This window comes from Ostrinia nubilalis, chromosome 15 (genome assembly GCF_963855985.1).
Source record: "Ostrinia nubilalis chromosome 15, ilOstNubi1.1, whole genome shotgun sequence".
NCBI lineage: Eukaryota > Metazoa > Arthropoda > Insecta > Lepidoptera > Crambidae > Ostrinia > Ostrinia nubilalis.
In genome coordinates this window covers 13165359-13180912 of record NC_087102.1, presented here as the reverse complement: position 1 = coordinate 13180912, position 15554 = coordinate 13165359, and the positions used below count along the sequence as shown (strand labels likewise).

General features: G+C 36.9%; 1 protein-coding gene and 2 long non-coding RNA genes across 3 annotated transcripts in view; 2 read left to right on the top strand and 1 right to left on the bottom strand.

Moving 5' to 3' along the window:
- The first annotated feature begins 3396 nt into the window (after nt 1-3396).
- LOC135078711 (cyclin-dependent kinase-like 4) overlaps nt 3397-15554 on the top strand; it is a 60191-nt gene continuing 48033 nt past the window's right edge. The window contains exon 1 of the mRNA XM_063973259.1: nt 3397-3495. The gene's annotated coding sequence lies outside the window, so the exon portion shown is untranslated. The remainder of the gene's footprint in view (nt 3496-15554) is intronic.
- On the top strand, nt 13548-14383 carry LOC135078534 (uncharacterized). The gene is made up of 2 exons (XR_010258639.1): nt 13548-13818; nt 14195-14383. It is a non-coding gene; the product is annotated as an uncharacterized LOC135078534 (long non-coding RNA).
- Nucleotides 14374-15134, bottom strand: LOC135078533 (uncharacterized). Its single transcript, XR_010258638.1, has 2 exons — nt 14631-15134; nt 14374-14553 (listed from the first exon to the last, which is right to left on the bottom strand). It is a non-coding gene; the product is annotated as an uncharacterized LOC135078533 (long non-coding RNA).

Genomic DNA, 15554 nt, shown 5'->3' with positions numbered 1-15554 from the left:
GGTAAAAAATATTTTACCAAAGATGTTTAAAGTATCATAAGTTTCTAAGCTCTTACATAATATGTCGTCTGTCCAGCTATCACGTTACAGATGAAGTACCAATAAAATATGCGATTTATTATGACGTTTTGTTAAATTTATTGCCGTAAATTAGGCAAAGGTTGACGTGCAAGGGTCCAATGAGACCACTTAGTTTAGACTTTTGAACTTTTAAGTGCTCAAAACAAACTTTTGGAGCACTTAAATGCTTCGTTTGTTACGCGAAGCGGACTGAAGAATTATTGAGACTCTTTCATTTCGAATGTGGGACCTTTTTTTGCTTTCTTCAGGAATAATATAGTCTTCTGATCAAAATCAGTTAAGCCGTTATAGAAATTTTGCCATGACCTTTTATTTCGTATGTAAATGCTATAGGTTCAGTAAGGATAAGAAATAATAAGGCTTTCGTTATTTATTTTTGTACCTAAAAAGGCTTTTACTCATAATGTATTTTTAGTTTTCCAAACCATCAGTAAAAGTTTTGAGTACTGAAACGTAACGCGTGAAAACTGTATAAACACTGTTCAAAAATGCAACGCTGTGATAGGGCTGGCACCCATAATTGTGAAAGGTTATCGTATGTTTAGGTATATTAATAGTTCACCTATTTTGCTATTACAATTAATTTTATGATATACAGCGTCAGTTACTGTAACTTTTAAAACATTGTCATTGATACAATATTATTCTGATTGTTCTGCTTTTCATTACTTAGTTATTTTGGAGCGAAATTATTAATATTTTGCTCTACATTCTACTTAAACTATTTTTTATTGTTTAGTTAATTAGACAGTTCTTCGGTGGTTGAGGATTTCGAGTGAAGCTCGCTTCCATCTTCGGCCTAATCATCACTTTTCATCAGATGAGATGCAGGTCAAAAGCAACTACGCAATGATAAAAAAACCTCAGTCATTGAACGTCTATTATAAACGCTTATTAAAAATGAAATGTTTATTAATGTATGGTGACAGCCCTAACCCCAACAGAGGTGTCGGTCGTTAGTGCGCGGTCGGTTCATTACCCTCCGCATGTATTTCAGTTTGTATGTTTACGACGAATTCCACCATTAAGTTTGGCTGAAATCAACGTATACTAGACATAGGCTGGGTTGCACCAACTTACTTTAACGGTAACTTTAACATGCGTTTTATATGAAGACTATAGCTTTCCGCCCGCGGGTTCGCCTCCTTGGAATTTTGTTTGTCACAGAAAATCTTTAGCGCGCGCGTCCCTGTTTCAAAAACCGGGATAAAAACTATTATATGTCCTTTCCCGGGACTTAAACTATCTCTATGCCAAATTTCATCACAATCGGTTCAGTGGTTTAGGCGTGAAAGCGAGACAGACAGACAGACCGACAGACAGAGTAACTTTCGCATTTATAATATTAGTATAGACTAGTTTAGATGACAAATTTTTGACGTTTGTTAAAGTTAAAGAAAGATGGTACAACCCAGCCATAGTGTTTACCTTGATAAACCGTCTTCTTTACCTACTGAAAAAGTTTTCTTGTATGCCTTGCTACAAAACGGGACTATTCCCACCTCTTGTTCCCACCGCTGTAACTCCTGTGTGGCCAGGATCTACAGTTTGACCGCCAAGAAAAACCCAACCAGTGAAGGTCAAGTTTGTCCAGGGGGAATGGAAGCTGGAACTGTCATATCTGGAGACAAAAGTTCCGAAATAAATAAAGATAAGCAAATTATAAGTTGATGATTTCTATTCTGTGAGTTAAGATATTTCACAACAAGTTTAATAGGTAAATAGTTTGCCAATAGTCCGAGCATCTGAACCAATTACAGCGGTCATATTCCTAAACCCCAAACAAGCAGGTCACTTTAAGTTCTATCAACTTCTATTGTGCACTGACATGTAGCAAATCACGATTTTACAACATCAAATTGAGTAGCATCTCAAGTCGTCCTTCCTATATTGAAGTGTGGGCCTTTTCGTCTGTCCGTGTAAGGGTATTGAACGGTACTCATTGAGTTAATTGGAAGGAATCATGCGGACCAATTGAGTTTATTAGTTGTGATGCAAGAGTTTATTTTACTGACGCACTCGTTTTTACTGCGGTTTTACTTGCGGGTATGATTTTAGTGTAATATTGGGATTACGGATTGTGCTTAACGACGCCCGTATTTACAAACGATGCTTGCTTTAACAGCAAAACGAAGGCACAGCGTTGAATAGAGCTCTGTGATTGGTTCGTGTGTCACTCTGTGCGTCCACGCGCACTGTAATACCTCATAGTATTTTTTGAGAATACGGGCGTTAGTAGCTCTACTTTCATCCGAAAAGATGATTCTCATCATTTCAGCCATAGGACGTCCACTGCTGAACATAGGCCTCCCCCAAGATTTCTACAAATGCCTGTTGGTAGCGGCCTGCATCCAGAGCCTTCTGCTACCTTTAAAATGAGGAGAGTTTTCGAAAAATAACTGAGTCTGAGTTCTTCTCATAAGTAACTCAAAACGGATGATCTTCAAGGGTCAGTGTAGGCATGTTTTTAAACAAAAGAGACCCAAATGGTCAACCAATATCTCAGCATCCAAAACATGTGTTTTATAAATCATTGTGTTCTGTCTTTTGAAATGAGTGTGACGTATTTTGTGCAATGTTACAAACATCTGGCAGACGTTTAGCCTGTAGGGAGTCTATAGGGACCATTATGTCATAAGTTTGGTTGTTTTTAATAGAAACAACAGGTACAATGAGTTACGTGTCTAAAAAATACACTGTGCGTTTGTAAAGAAGGAAGGATAGAAATAAAAAAGGGTTATTTAAAATAGTACCATCCATCATCTAATAAAAACATGTTTTACCAATTTTAACTTTTAAAAGAAAGTTATTTATTAAATTTCTTATAAAATCTAATTAGCACTAAAAACAAACGCTTTTAATTACACATAATGGCAATAACATTAAATAATGTATAATGTAGTTAATAATTTTATTTAAGTAATGTTTACTTAAGTGTTAGTTTATGTGTTTAAGGTATGCTTATAATGTAACAATGTCAGACTATAAATGCATGGTCGTCAACGTGGCGATCGTATACTTACATAAACACAAACAATTTTGAAACAAATCTTAGCTTGGGTTTATATTATCGCTTCCTTCAACCACGGTAATACTTATGATATTATTACCGTGCTTCAACTCTCGCTGCGCGACTTGTCCTATATTATTCCATTTTGCATTCATAAAAGTTAAATTTTTCCAAACGAATTATTACTCAAATAATTATTGCGCCTGGCAGTAAGGCTACATCAAAAAGGTCAATACAAAATAAATAAAAATATACTTGACATTTCGGTAAAATTGTTCCAAAATTGACAGTTATTATTTGTCACCTCAAGAATCCATTTGTTAGAGTTTTTTATTGAGTTTAAAATTGTATTTATTCTTGTTTAAACAAGTGTTTTATCCGCATTTGAACAGTATTGTTTGTTGGTAAGTCGCTATTTATTATTTTAGATCAGTGGTTCTTAACCGGTGGTCCGCGGACCACTGGTGGTCCCTGGAGGCATTCCAAGTGGTCCACGAAGACATCGTAATAAACAAGTGATGTGATGTGATGAGTCGAGTCAACATAACGCAAACGGCGTACAGTGGGCAAGAAATCGACCTCCCCTTTCATAGGATTTTGAAAAAAAGTAAGTGGTCCCTGACAAGACAGAAATTTGGTAAAAATGGTCCCTCGTGACTTAAAGGTTAAGAACCACTGTTTTAGATGTATTACATACTATGATCTTTCGTACTTATCTATGGATTGAACGGGATTGAAGACCTATGCCTTGCTAAGCTGCCTTGCCTAGGTACAATGGTATGGGCCATTGTTCCAGCTACCCATTTCCGTTTTTTCTCTCGCTCTTATCAATGGTAATTCTTTGCGATAGAACGAGACGACCTGAGAAACTAACATTACTGGAACTGTGGCCAACTCAATGGGAATTATCTTAGTGTATATTTAAGTGTATTTTGGCTGTGATATTATCACTATGTAACTATCAAATGAAGATTCGAGTCAATAGACTATTTTTTTGTCGTTTTTTCGAAAACTGAATCTTCATGTAGACTACTTGTATTTAATCTAAAATGATACAAAACGATTAGCATGTCTATTAGCTGTTACTTTACTAGATTTAATGCTACATGCATTATTCCACTTTTCACGTCATAAAAACCGGCAAGGAGCCGTAGCGATACGGCTCGGAAGCCGGAAGCCGTGTGTCGTCCTGCCGCGGAACAGGCACTTCCGGTCCGGCGGGTCACTGTGTCGTTGACTGTACTCCACTTGCAAGACGTTGCTCTTTGGAGATTTATTTGCTAACTAGCTATTGAACGCAGCTTTGACCGCGTGAAATTCAGACTGTCGCAGATCGTTATTTTTTAATTTTTCTTTATTCAGAAAACACACAGCTCTTTAATACTACAAACATTTATGTATATAAATTAGGTATGTTGTACCTTGTTGTACGTCGGGACAACATAATATGGGCTGGTGCTAAGAAGAAGTGGCGCAAGAAACTTATGCCCACTTTCACCATCAATTCCTAATTTTTGAGTGACTCCTATGTAAACAAAATTCCTGTTATTTGTGACAAGGGTCACATAAAAATTAGGGATTGATGGTGAAAACGGGCATTAGTCACCTTTCGCAGACAGACATACAAACTTTCGCTTTAATAATGTTAGTACCTAGGACTAGTTAGCTTCTGAACGTGAATTTCTATTCCGACAGAAAGGCGACCAAAATATCAATTGAAGAACGAAATAATAATTTTTGATTTCACTTGATTTAATGGATGCAAACTGTCGTCCCCTGTTGCATCCCTTGAAAGATTATTTTTTCATAAGTCTTGTCTTTAATTTTCATTTCTTTACTGAGCAGGTTTGTTATGGAATAACATAAAACAAATACCTACCAACATAAATTGTATTGTAATTCTAAATAGGTACACTACAATAAGCGAGCAAACTAGTTCAAAGTAAAACCAACATTGTTTACTAATAACTGCAAGTTTTAAAAGTTTTATTGCGAAACTAAAGCCAGCAATCTCGATGCAAGGCCTGCCGAGATGGTATCGCAGCTATCAAAATAATAACCTGAAATTGCCGCCGCTACATGCGAGGTGCGAGAATTTGCCTCGCACGAATAACTTACACTTCAAAACTTAAAAGAAACGTATATTTTTTTGCAAAACTAGTACAGAAACTACAACGCGTTCCGTGCGTCAAACAAAGGGCTAAATTAGATCTAAATTGGCCACTTTTAGCCTTCTTCTTCTCAGTCGGTACACTCTTGTCAGAGTGGACGTGGTCATCATTTTGAATCACGATTCAGAGTGATGTTCCTCGTAATACGGCGCCATTCCTCGCGGACTGCAGCTTTCCGGGTACTTTCGCTAACCGAGCACTTAGTTGCGACCTTGATCTGGTCCGTCCATCTCATTGGTGATCTACCACGTGGTCTGGTGCCCTCAACTTTTCCCTGCACTACGAGACGCTCTATGGAGTCATTACTGCGCCGAGATACATGACCGAAGAAGGTTAAAAAAAAAAACTTTTAACCTTCTACTTTTAGCCTAGGCGCAGACCAGTGATTTTTCGTCGGCCGATAGTTTAGTCGGGCAGTTTATCGGTATGGGCATGTATGGAAGTGCGCACATTACGCCGATTTTGATTTGGCCGATTCTTCATACAAATTAAAATCGGGTCCAACTATCGGCCAACTAAACGGTGGTCTGCGCCTAGTCTTAAGAGAGCTGAAAGTCCTAACGTAGTAATGTATCGTCCAGTATTGATTTTCAATTGGCGAATTGTAATGGTTGTTACTTGTTTCTTATTGACTTTCGATCCTCTAGCTAGCGAAATAGTAACGACGCGACGTCTCAAAACCGGAAAAAAAGTACTCATTAAGTTTATTCAAGCACTATTTTTGAACAAGGATTCTAAAGTACTTATAAATGTACCAAAATCATAATACCTGCCATGCAGGGTCAGTTAAAAGTTAAAAGCAGCTAGTACCAATAGCTTCAAGCTGCGACTGCATAGCAAATTATTACAGTATTCTACGTATACCTTAGTTCTTTAGAAATTTCCCTAAATGTAAACAAATATGGCCAACTGACATTGACGAATTTTTAGTCTATGTCAGTTGATCTACTAGTGATGCGACAAAATCTCTCGTTAATCGCAATGCCGTAAATGTCATTTACGGACTGCAAGTAGTTGCAGTCTGCAACAGACGATTATTAGATTTTCAAAGATAATAAATAAATAAATAAATCTTTGGACAATTTCACACAGCGCCAGCTAGCCCCAAAGTAAGCAACTTAATGCTTGTGTTATGGGTGCTAGCTTAACGATTTAAGATAGTTTGTATAATTATTAAGATCAATCCCTCTTCTGATTGATGTTGAGATCAGTAATGTGATCGTCAAAATAGGATCTTCTTAATCAAAGAAAATTTAATTTTCCCTTTTTTATTTGTTTAGGAAATATAATTTAAATTAAACTGTGGGTCTAGACAAAGTGCACAATAAAATAAAGTCGAAAAGTGGTCGAAAGGCCTTTTTTATGTGACACTCGTCTGTATAATAAAGCTGAATTCAAGGACTTCTTCGCAAAGTGTGTTGTTGCATTCAATGAAGAAAAAATACATTGTTGAATATAACCTCGTTTATATTTTATTTTAAATTAATATTATTATCAAAGTAATTGGTAATTGAAATAATTGAATACTTGAAATAAAATCGATTAAATTTACAGATTATTATCTATGAATATTGTCTATGACTTAGAGATTTTCCAGAGATAGGACCTAAATTTAAACGTCAAATGTCGATTTGACATTTTAACATGTAGCACAAATTTTCACCATCCAAATATTTTGTTAAAATATTTTGTTTTCAATGTTAGATTTCATATTTGTTTCATCATGAGAATAAAGTTGGTTTCATGAGCTTGTGAAATAATGTTTATGATATTAAGAAAACGTGAGTATTATAGTGTAATTGTGTGCACAAGTGTTTGTTTACATCGATGGAAATTTCTAAAGAATTAGGGTTTACACTCATACACGGAACTGCTCGAGCAGTTTTGACTGCTTGCAATGTCAAATTTCAAATAATTTTGACTGCAAGAGCGGTCTGGTATGTTATTATTACGTACTGCCGTCCGTGTATGGCGGGTCTAAGATAAAAATGTTTTTCAAACAATGTCAGCCATTTAATTTCTGCAAGAGATTTCATAGAAAGCTGTATCAGTGGTTTGTGACTCTCTTTGTGCCTGTACTGGGAATCGAACGATAAGCTAGGCGGCCGTCAGCAACATTGTCGTAGACTAAACATAACACCGCCGTGTTCTGTGATAGGTATGCACAAAAGTGTTACCAAGATGTATTTTCACACACAGGCTTTCGTTAAGCAAGTTTGAGAAGTTAAGAGTATTTAAGCCTTCTCATTTAGGCACTAGAAAATGGAAAGTTTTCGAAATACTAAACTCATTCACATTTAAGGTTGGTAGTCTCATAAATATTTGAATGAAAAAATATATTTCATGATTAAAGTACTTATTATATGCATTGGAACACTTAAAAGTATTAGAGTTTTTGATAGCGACTATGCCTTACCTTATCAACATTAAGTACCTTATTTGTAAGTGACTAATCTAACTAAAGTAATTGGTAACATTTTGGTACAGTAATAATTCTAAATAAGAGTTAATTCTTAGAAATACCAAGCCAACCCAAGTTTTAAAAGCCTAGTCTCCTAGTAATTTTCGTGTCTTTTAGCTAACCACAGGTATAAGCCAAGCCAAAAGCCATTTAAAAGGCAGGGTTGGCACTACATGCTTACACTTTTAAAGGCAAAATGAGTTTACGTCAAGTAGCGTTTTTTCTTATAATGACCTTCCACAGTGCATGTTCGCTTAGGTCGACGCCCCGATGTTATCGTCATAGTTCAAAGTAATTGCACAGCTCTGCAGCCAAGAGTTATCAGATGGTACAGTTTAAGGTAAAGGCCTACGTCGTGTTATTACGTGAACTGCATTTGTTGAGGTCAACAACTTGCGAATTTGTTTGACGAAGTCGATTTTTTCCAGTGGAAGTTTGGCTGGTAGTTAGGGCTTGTTCTAAGGTTCTAAAACCGCATGTATTCATGTGCACCGTTAGTGAAGAATAGGGGAGGTCCCCTGAAGCCAGTCGTCGCTTGCTCAAACGGAGTCACAGTCTGGGGCGGAGCCGCGAAAGAATGTCTAGGTCGTCTAGCTCGGATAATAACTCGCAGTTCCATCCCAAAGACTTTGGACACACCGTCCCTGGGCCCTGCCCATCTGGCAGGGAGAGCCTCACAATAACATAACCCACTGGTTCCTCCAAGCCAGTAGGTATGCAATTTCATGCATTTCCTGACGAAAAAAAGTTTTCTAAGACCGCCTGGCTAGCTAACACCATCGTACCTAAGTTTGTCGCCATAACAACAGTGTTAACGGCATTGTTGTATTCCGGCAGTAGATGCTTGCTTGAGTGAAGCAGCTAATCGAACGCACAGCGTTGAATAAAGCTCTGTGATTGGTTCTTGTGTCACCCTGTGCGTCTACGCGCAATGTGAGACCTCATTAGTCCAGTCAATGAATGCTTTAACGACGGTGTAGAGAGAAATCCCTGGAACACAATTTCTGACCTCGGGACTTTATTTAGACTAGTTAGGAGGAGAACATAGTAAAAGTCCCCGCCCTTAGCCCTTGAGCCGGCGGGGAGAGGGGGGTTTAAAGGTACAACTTTTCGGTTTTTTGCTTAATCCTCGGAAACTATGCGTCCTAGTGACATGTCTACTATGAACCAAAAAAAGCTTATTCAATTTTCTACAGGTGAGACAGTCAAGTTTTTCTTTAACTTGTATAGTTTTCGCGGCATCTGCTCTAGAAGGTCTTTAATATTGGAAATTTTAATTTTGTCTTACATATTCCCATCAGGAGAAAATCGACTAAATCAACATTAAGCAAACATTATAGACATGCGGGAGCATGTTAAGCCTAGTTCCAGGGAGGGGACTGCATCGTGCGTATATTTAGACGAACTAATTGGAGCCACTTTTGACTCCTCATCACTCAAAAAGCACTGTGCATTAACACTTCAAATTAGGCTCATGTGTTGAGACTTGCAAGATAAATATCAGCTTCAAATTTCATAAATATACCTCAAACGGTTATTTAGGTATTGACGTTCAAAAATCGACATTTAGGACACTAAAATCTATCTATCACCTGTGAAATGTTAAAATTTACTGGTTTTTTATTTGTTCCTTTGTATTTACACAACTACCTATCTGGATGCCAAATTTGAACCTTCAAGGTCATCTGGAAGTGGTTAGAATTTGGTCTTATAGGTCAGCCATGTAGATTTTTAGACGTCAATACCTAAAGAACCGTTTGAGGTATATTTATGAAATTTGAAGCTGATGTTTATCTTGCAAGTCTCAACACATGAGCCAAATTTGAAGTCTTAATGCACAGTAGTTTTTGAGTGATGAGGAGTCAAAAGTGGCTCCAATTAGTTCGTCTAAATATACGCACGATGCAGTCCCCTCCCTGGAACTAGGCTTAACATGCTCCCGCATGTCTATAATGTTTACTTAATGTTGATTAAGTCGATTTTCTCCTGATGGGAACATGTAAGACAAAATTAAAATTTCCAATATTACAGACCTTCTAAAGCAGATGCCGCGAAAACTATACAAGATATACAAAAACTTGACTGTCTCACCTGTAGCAAATTGAATAAGCTTTTTTTGGTTCATAGTAGACATGTCACTAGGACGCATAGTTTCCGAGGATTAAGCGAAAAACCGAAAAGTAGTACCTTTAAACCTCCCTCTCCCCGCCGGCTCAAGGGCTAAGGGCGGGGACTTTTGCTATGTTCACCTCCTAACTAGTCTAAATAAAGTCCCGAAGTCAAAAATTGTGTTCCACGGATTTCCATCTATAATGCTTTATTGACTGGACTACATAGTAATGTTTGTGAATACGGGCGTCAGTCAGTCTTCTGTAGTTGAGGATTCCGACTGTAGCACCCTTCCACCTCCAGCCTGATCGTCACAATCCATCAGGTGAGATGCAGGCTAAGAGCTTTCTCGTTATTCCTATAAAAACTTATTCTTCGATAAATGTTTTTTGAATTGAAACAAAAAAAGAAATGACGTTTTAACGTCATGGTGTGTGCATTAGAATTCAGAACTTCAAAAGGCACGAATACCCCCTTTCTTCCTTGTTTATGTCGCAGAATGATGCAGTGAAATGTTCACTGAATAAGTAGGGTTGGCCGTTCTTCCAATGTTATAGTTTAGTTAATTGCCCATTTCAGTCTATCTTTAGATTATTAAGTTTTAGAACCGCTAAATGTTCAGTTCAGGGGCTCCTACCCTTGAAGACTTCATAAAGACTTTAATTGCTCTTAATGACATCATGTTTTTACAGTGAGGAAAATAGGTTTATCACACGGTTCCTTTCAAAAATGACTTGCGTGAATTACCACTACCCTCTCTAGTCTTTGTCTTTGTAAAGGTTTTTTAAGTTCTTTCTATTATTTATTAATATTTTTTCCCTAAAATCATTCATTACCAATGTCACACATCTGAGTGATTTTTGCTGAGTTCTGACTTTATTTATTTCGTTCGTCTCAGCCAAATGACGTCCACTGCTGGACAAAGGCCTCCCCCAAGGTTTTCCACAATGAGCGGTCTTGCGCTGCCCCTCATCCAGGCTCTTCCCGCGACTTTTACCAGATCGTCGGTCCACCTAATAGTAGTTTATACAAACTAAATATGTGTTTGTTTGCTCAATTTTGTAAAATAATTTACGGCAATAAAATTACTTATTGTGGCGATAAAATTCCGTTTCATTCATTATTTTCACACCGGCATCGGCATTAGCTTTATCTTTGCTAATTAATCTGTTACTTCGTTAATTTCCACCTCATTACACTTGTACGAACGCCCTGGATTCGAAGTTTGTCAAATTAAGGCTACACTAGCTTTCGCCCTAGGCAGACTTGATCCCTTAATAATAGTTATTCGGATGTTTAGGGTGCTTCGTTTTTACAGTTGTGTATTTTTTGTAACTTATAAGAATATTCAAGAGTAAAGGATGATTTACACTGCTAAGCTAATATCTGACATAGGAGTACATACTTTAAAATCTAAATTTTCTTTGCAATATCTTTTATTATTTAATATGTTTACTTACGGATCAGTTTATGTACCTACTACCATTACCAGTATTTACTTTTTACCAGTTTATTATAGTGACCTCATCTTGTGATATTTTCTTGGTATTAGTCTAGTATTTGTCACAGGTGAGATATTATTGGCTTAGCTAAAGAGTTTGTAACCGTGTCCTAGACTCTTTCCCTAAAAAGTTACACCATAGTTGAACCCTGTTTTAAAGTTACCTTTAGTATGAAAATGTCCCTCTCAAACAGAGTTCAACTAGGTTGTAACTTTTTATTAATAACGTGGTGTCTGCGTAAGTAATGCGGGTTTCTTACGCGGTCAGTGCTACATTTGCTAGAAGAACCCAGCACATTCTGTCGAGTGTGCTTTGGTTTGCACGCGAGGGTTCGGCGCCCTGTCGCAGTCCGTGACCTCTGGTTGAATAACTAATAAATAATAATATTTCTTGATGGAAAGTCTCTTTTCCTCTCCAGCGGAGACCGGGGAGAATTGTGACATTGTAGAGTTTTTAGAACTTATTAACTACTTAATAGCAAACTCGTGCGCATTTTTTAGTTCAAGTCTCGAGCTAACAAATACGCAGTTAATAGGTTGCCAAATATCGACAAAGTCACAACTCTCCTTGGTCTCCCCTACACAATCCTACTAATATTATAAATGCGAAAGTTTGTATGGATGTCTGGATGTTTGTTACTCTTTCACGCAAAAACTACTGAACCGATTTTAATGACACTACATTATTATTGTTTATAACCCAGAAAATCATAAGTATAGGCTATAATTCATGACGATCTTTGACAAACTAACTACATTTCACGCGGGTGAAGCCGCGGGCAAAAGCTAGTCGTTCATAATGCGACTTATTATGCGCGGTATTGACCATTCATTTTTACCAAGTTGGTACTGGTACTGGTTTACATCACTTCTTATCTAATGTTTTTTTATGTTATCTTCGCAAACTACAACACTAAATATACAGTGATGTGTGGTCTTCTTATAGTGCTCGTAACATTAAACCCAATAAAAACATTTTCAAATTCAATTTTTTGATTGCATGTTGTTTACATTGGGTCTTAATCTAAACAACATTTATAAACGAAAATCGTTACAATCCAAGGAAATCGATTGAAAATTATAGGTCACAAGTATAACACAACCTGTTTCACATAAAATTAAAAGCCATTATAAATTAAACGGCAATAATGGGGCTGCTCCTTCATATTTCTTTGACATCGTTATAAAAAAATCTCTTTATAGACTGTTGTCAGTTTAATCTACCAATTTAGCTTAATAAACCCCTGTAATAATGAAGGTTATATGAATACATAAATACGTTATTTGATTATCGCCGAGGGGTAAAAAAGTCTTAGTAGGTATACCTACATAATTGACAAATGTACACATAGAGTAGCAAGGGTATATGGTTTCCCTAATGTAATGAACCGCTCATTTGTACATGGGCTCTGTAATAGATAACAAGTCTTTTGAATGACGTCGACGCCGATTTTAAAAGCTTTTTTAAGCAGAACTAGGCAGCATTTTACCATTTTTGGCTTTTGTGAGTTTCCTGTACCTACCTGAGACTCTGAAATTCATATCTTATTTGCACAAACCACAGATCACAGAAACTAAAGGGAGATGTGACAAGGGGGCGTGGCCGATGTCGCAGCAATATGCCCAAAAACAGAACACATTTCTTGTGAAAGTAATGATGACAGTAGCGACGTTATAATGTAAACAGCTTACATTGCTTGCGTAGTACTAAAGATTAATCGAACGATAAGTACTTATATCGCAGTGGTAAATGAGCACATATTTTGATTACTTTGTGTGTGTGAATTTCTAATGAGACACTGAGTTTTGAACTCGGCGCATTAGATGGCATCTGGTACAAACAGACAAAACTACTAGTAATACCTACTACTGATTAATTTATATCCTAGGTATTTTTCAAAAGTTTTGTCCTATATTCAATAAATTATGTGGAACTAAAGCAAAAAAGTACTGCTACAGAAATATTTTCTTGGAACGAAGTCATTAGCTGATCTAGGTCGGTCTGAATTGTCGCCTAACGCCCGATTTCAATAATCGATCTTTCGTCAAATCCAGATTGAAATATGACAGTTAATGTCATATTTCAATCTGGATTGGTGTTACCTGCTTTCCAATAATGTATCCACGACTAGAGATTGCAATCTGCGCTGGCAATCTATCTATGGGAGGGTCAGATCAGAAAACGGATAGACCCTCTATATGAAAATGACAGTTTTGTGGTTTCCTATATCCTATCCGCCGATTTTGACGTTTGCTTTGATAGGTGTTGTCATCCAAATTTGCAATCCTAAACATTTCTAGGATTTGTTACAAAAAATATCTATTTTCTTCCAAATGTGGAAGAATATTACTGTACTATAGGACATTTTGTGAAAGATGACGTCGGCGAATTGTTCTCACGCTCCAGGAGCAGTGATAGCAGTGATTTGGAGGACCTCATGATCATCAAATGATCATGTCGAGTTCGCGCTCGGAATTTCTGTAGGTAGGTACCTACCTACCTACGTGATTGTATAATTAATAATTAGAAGATCCGCAGGCATACACACACAGCCCAAAGAATTGCTAAAATCAAGTGGCAGCAGGCGAGGCACATAGCTCGCAGAGTTGATGGCCGCTGTGGCAGAAAAGTTTTCAAGCGGTGACCACAGGCCGGAAGACGTAGTGTGAGCAAGAAGCCCATTATGAGGACCGCCGATCTGGTGAAGGTCGCGGGAAGTGCCTAGATGCGGGCAACGCAGGACCGGGGTAATCGTTGGGGGAGGCTTTTGTCCAGAAGTTGACGTCATTTGGCTGATACGAACCAAGTAGGTACTATGTGCTTTGATAACTAGGTAATTATAGAGTTTTTCTAATTTCAGAACATTTGGAGTTTGGGAACGAACTCTATCTGCAGAATTATGAGAATTGAAGAAGTTCCTTCAGAAAGGTGCCAGCTGGGGACTATTATTGTGGAAAGGTGGCCTGAAGACATTGCTCAAAGGACAGACCTGACAAATAATTATTTTAGAAAGGTTTTGATAAATAAAACATTTTTCCATATACTTAAAGGTTTCTTTTATTAATATTAAGTTTCTTCACCGTTATTATCACTGTTATCACCACCAAATGGTACTTCAAAGCTGCTGGCCGCGCTTCCCAGCAAACTTATGATACACTCAAAAGTTCCGTTTCGAGGCAATGTTTCGAGGTATAAATATTCACCAGCTCCGCCACCAGTCTGTAATGAAAATTTGAGGGTAAAATAAATATATTACAGCACTAACTATGCTTCAACAGGTTATTCATAAAACTCACCAATTCCTTGTCCATTGCAATATTTTATTTAATTAATTTAGAATTTATTATTTTACAATATTTATCGACTTCACTTTGACGTTGACTGATGGATGAAAACAAAACTGACAATTTTAATTTTTTGAAGGAAAACGCAAAGACATTATATTCTGTGAAGCCTTCAGTTTTTATACAATTAATTTAAAATAAGTACTATCTTCGACGTATTTTCATTTTTTGCTGTTTAAATAGTTTAATATCTTTATATTTTGACCTATTTTATTTTATTTCGCCTGTCCACAGCGCATAATTTAATTAAGTTTATACGAGTAAAACGTAATTTGCGTAGAACTGAACTTCCGAGAGGGAAAAGATTGCCGGGTTATCCGAGCAGAACAAAGGATTGCGGCTCTTGAGATACATTATTGGAAAGCAGATAGGAGACCAATCTACAGATTGGTTTCTTAGATTAAGATTTGAAGATTGCTAAAATCTGTGGATTGAAGATCGAATATTGAAATCGGGCGTAAGTCTAGAATAAGCTGGGACTAATCTGAGAATAAATGGGTTCCTAATGTTGGTAATTGGAATGAGTAAAACATTTTACAAATGACAAGCGATGACATAAGTAATTAGATTATATGACAATACAATATTATGGTAATAAAGAGTGTTTTAGTATTTTAAAGTATTATTTTTTAAATAAAAGTAAATAAATCTTAGAGCTAAAATACTTAGACCACAATGCCGGTTAAAATACTAGTTATATATTCTAACAAAAGGTTGTAATTTTGAACTTATGAACAAGTTCCATGGGGAAAGATTGTTAGGTTTCCATTAAACCACACGGCAACGAGACAATACCCACATGGGTACGATAATTTTTTTAACCACAATTTTATTTTTGATAAAGAAAGTGCAATTTACTGGAATAATGCCTCACAT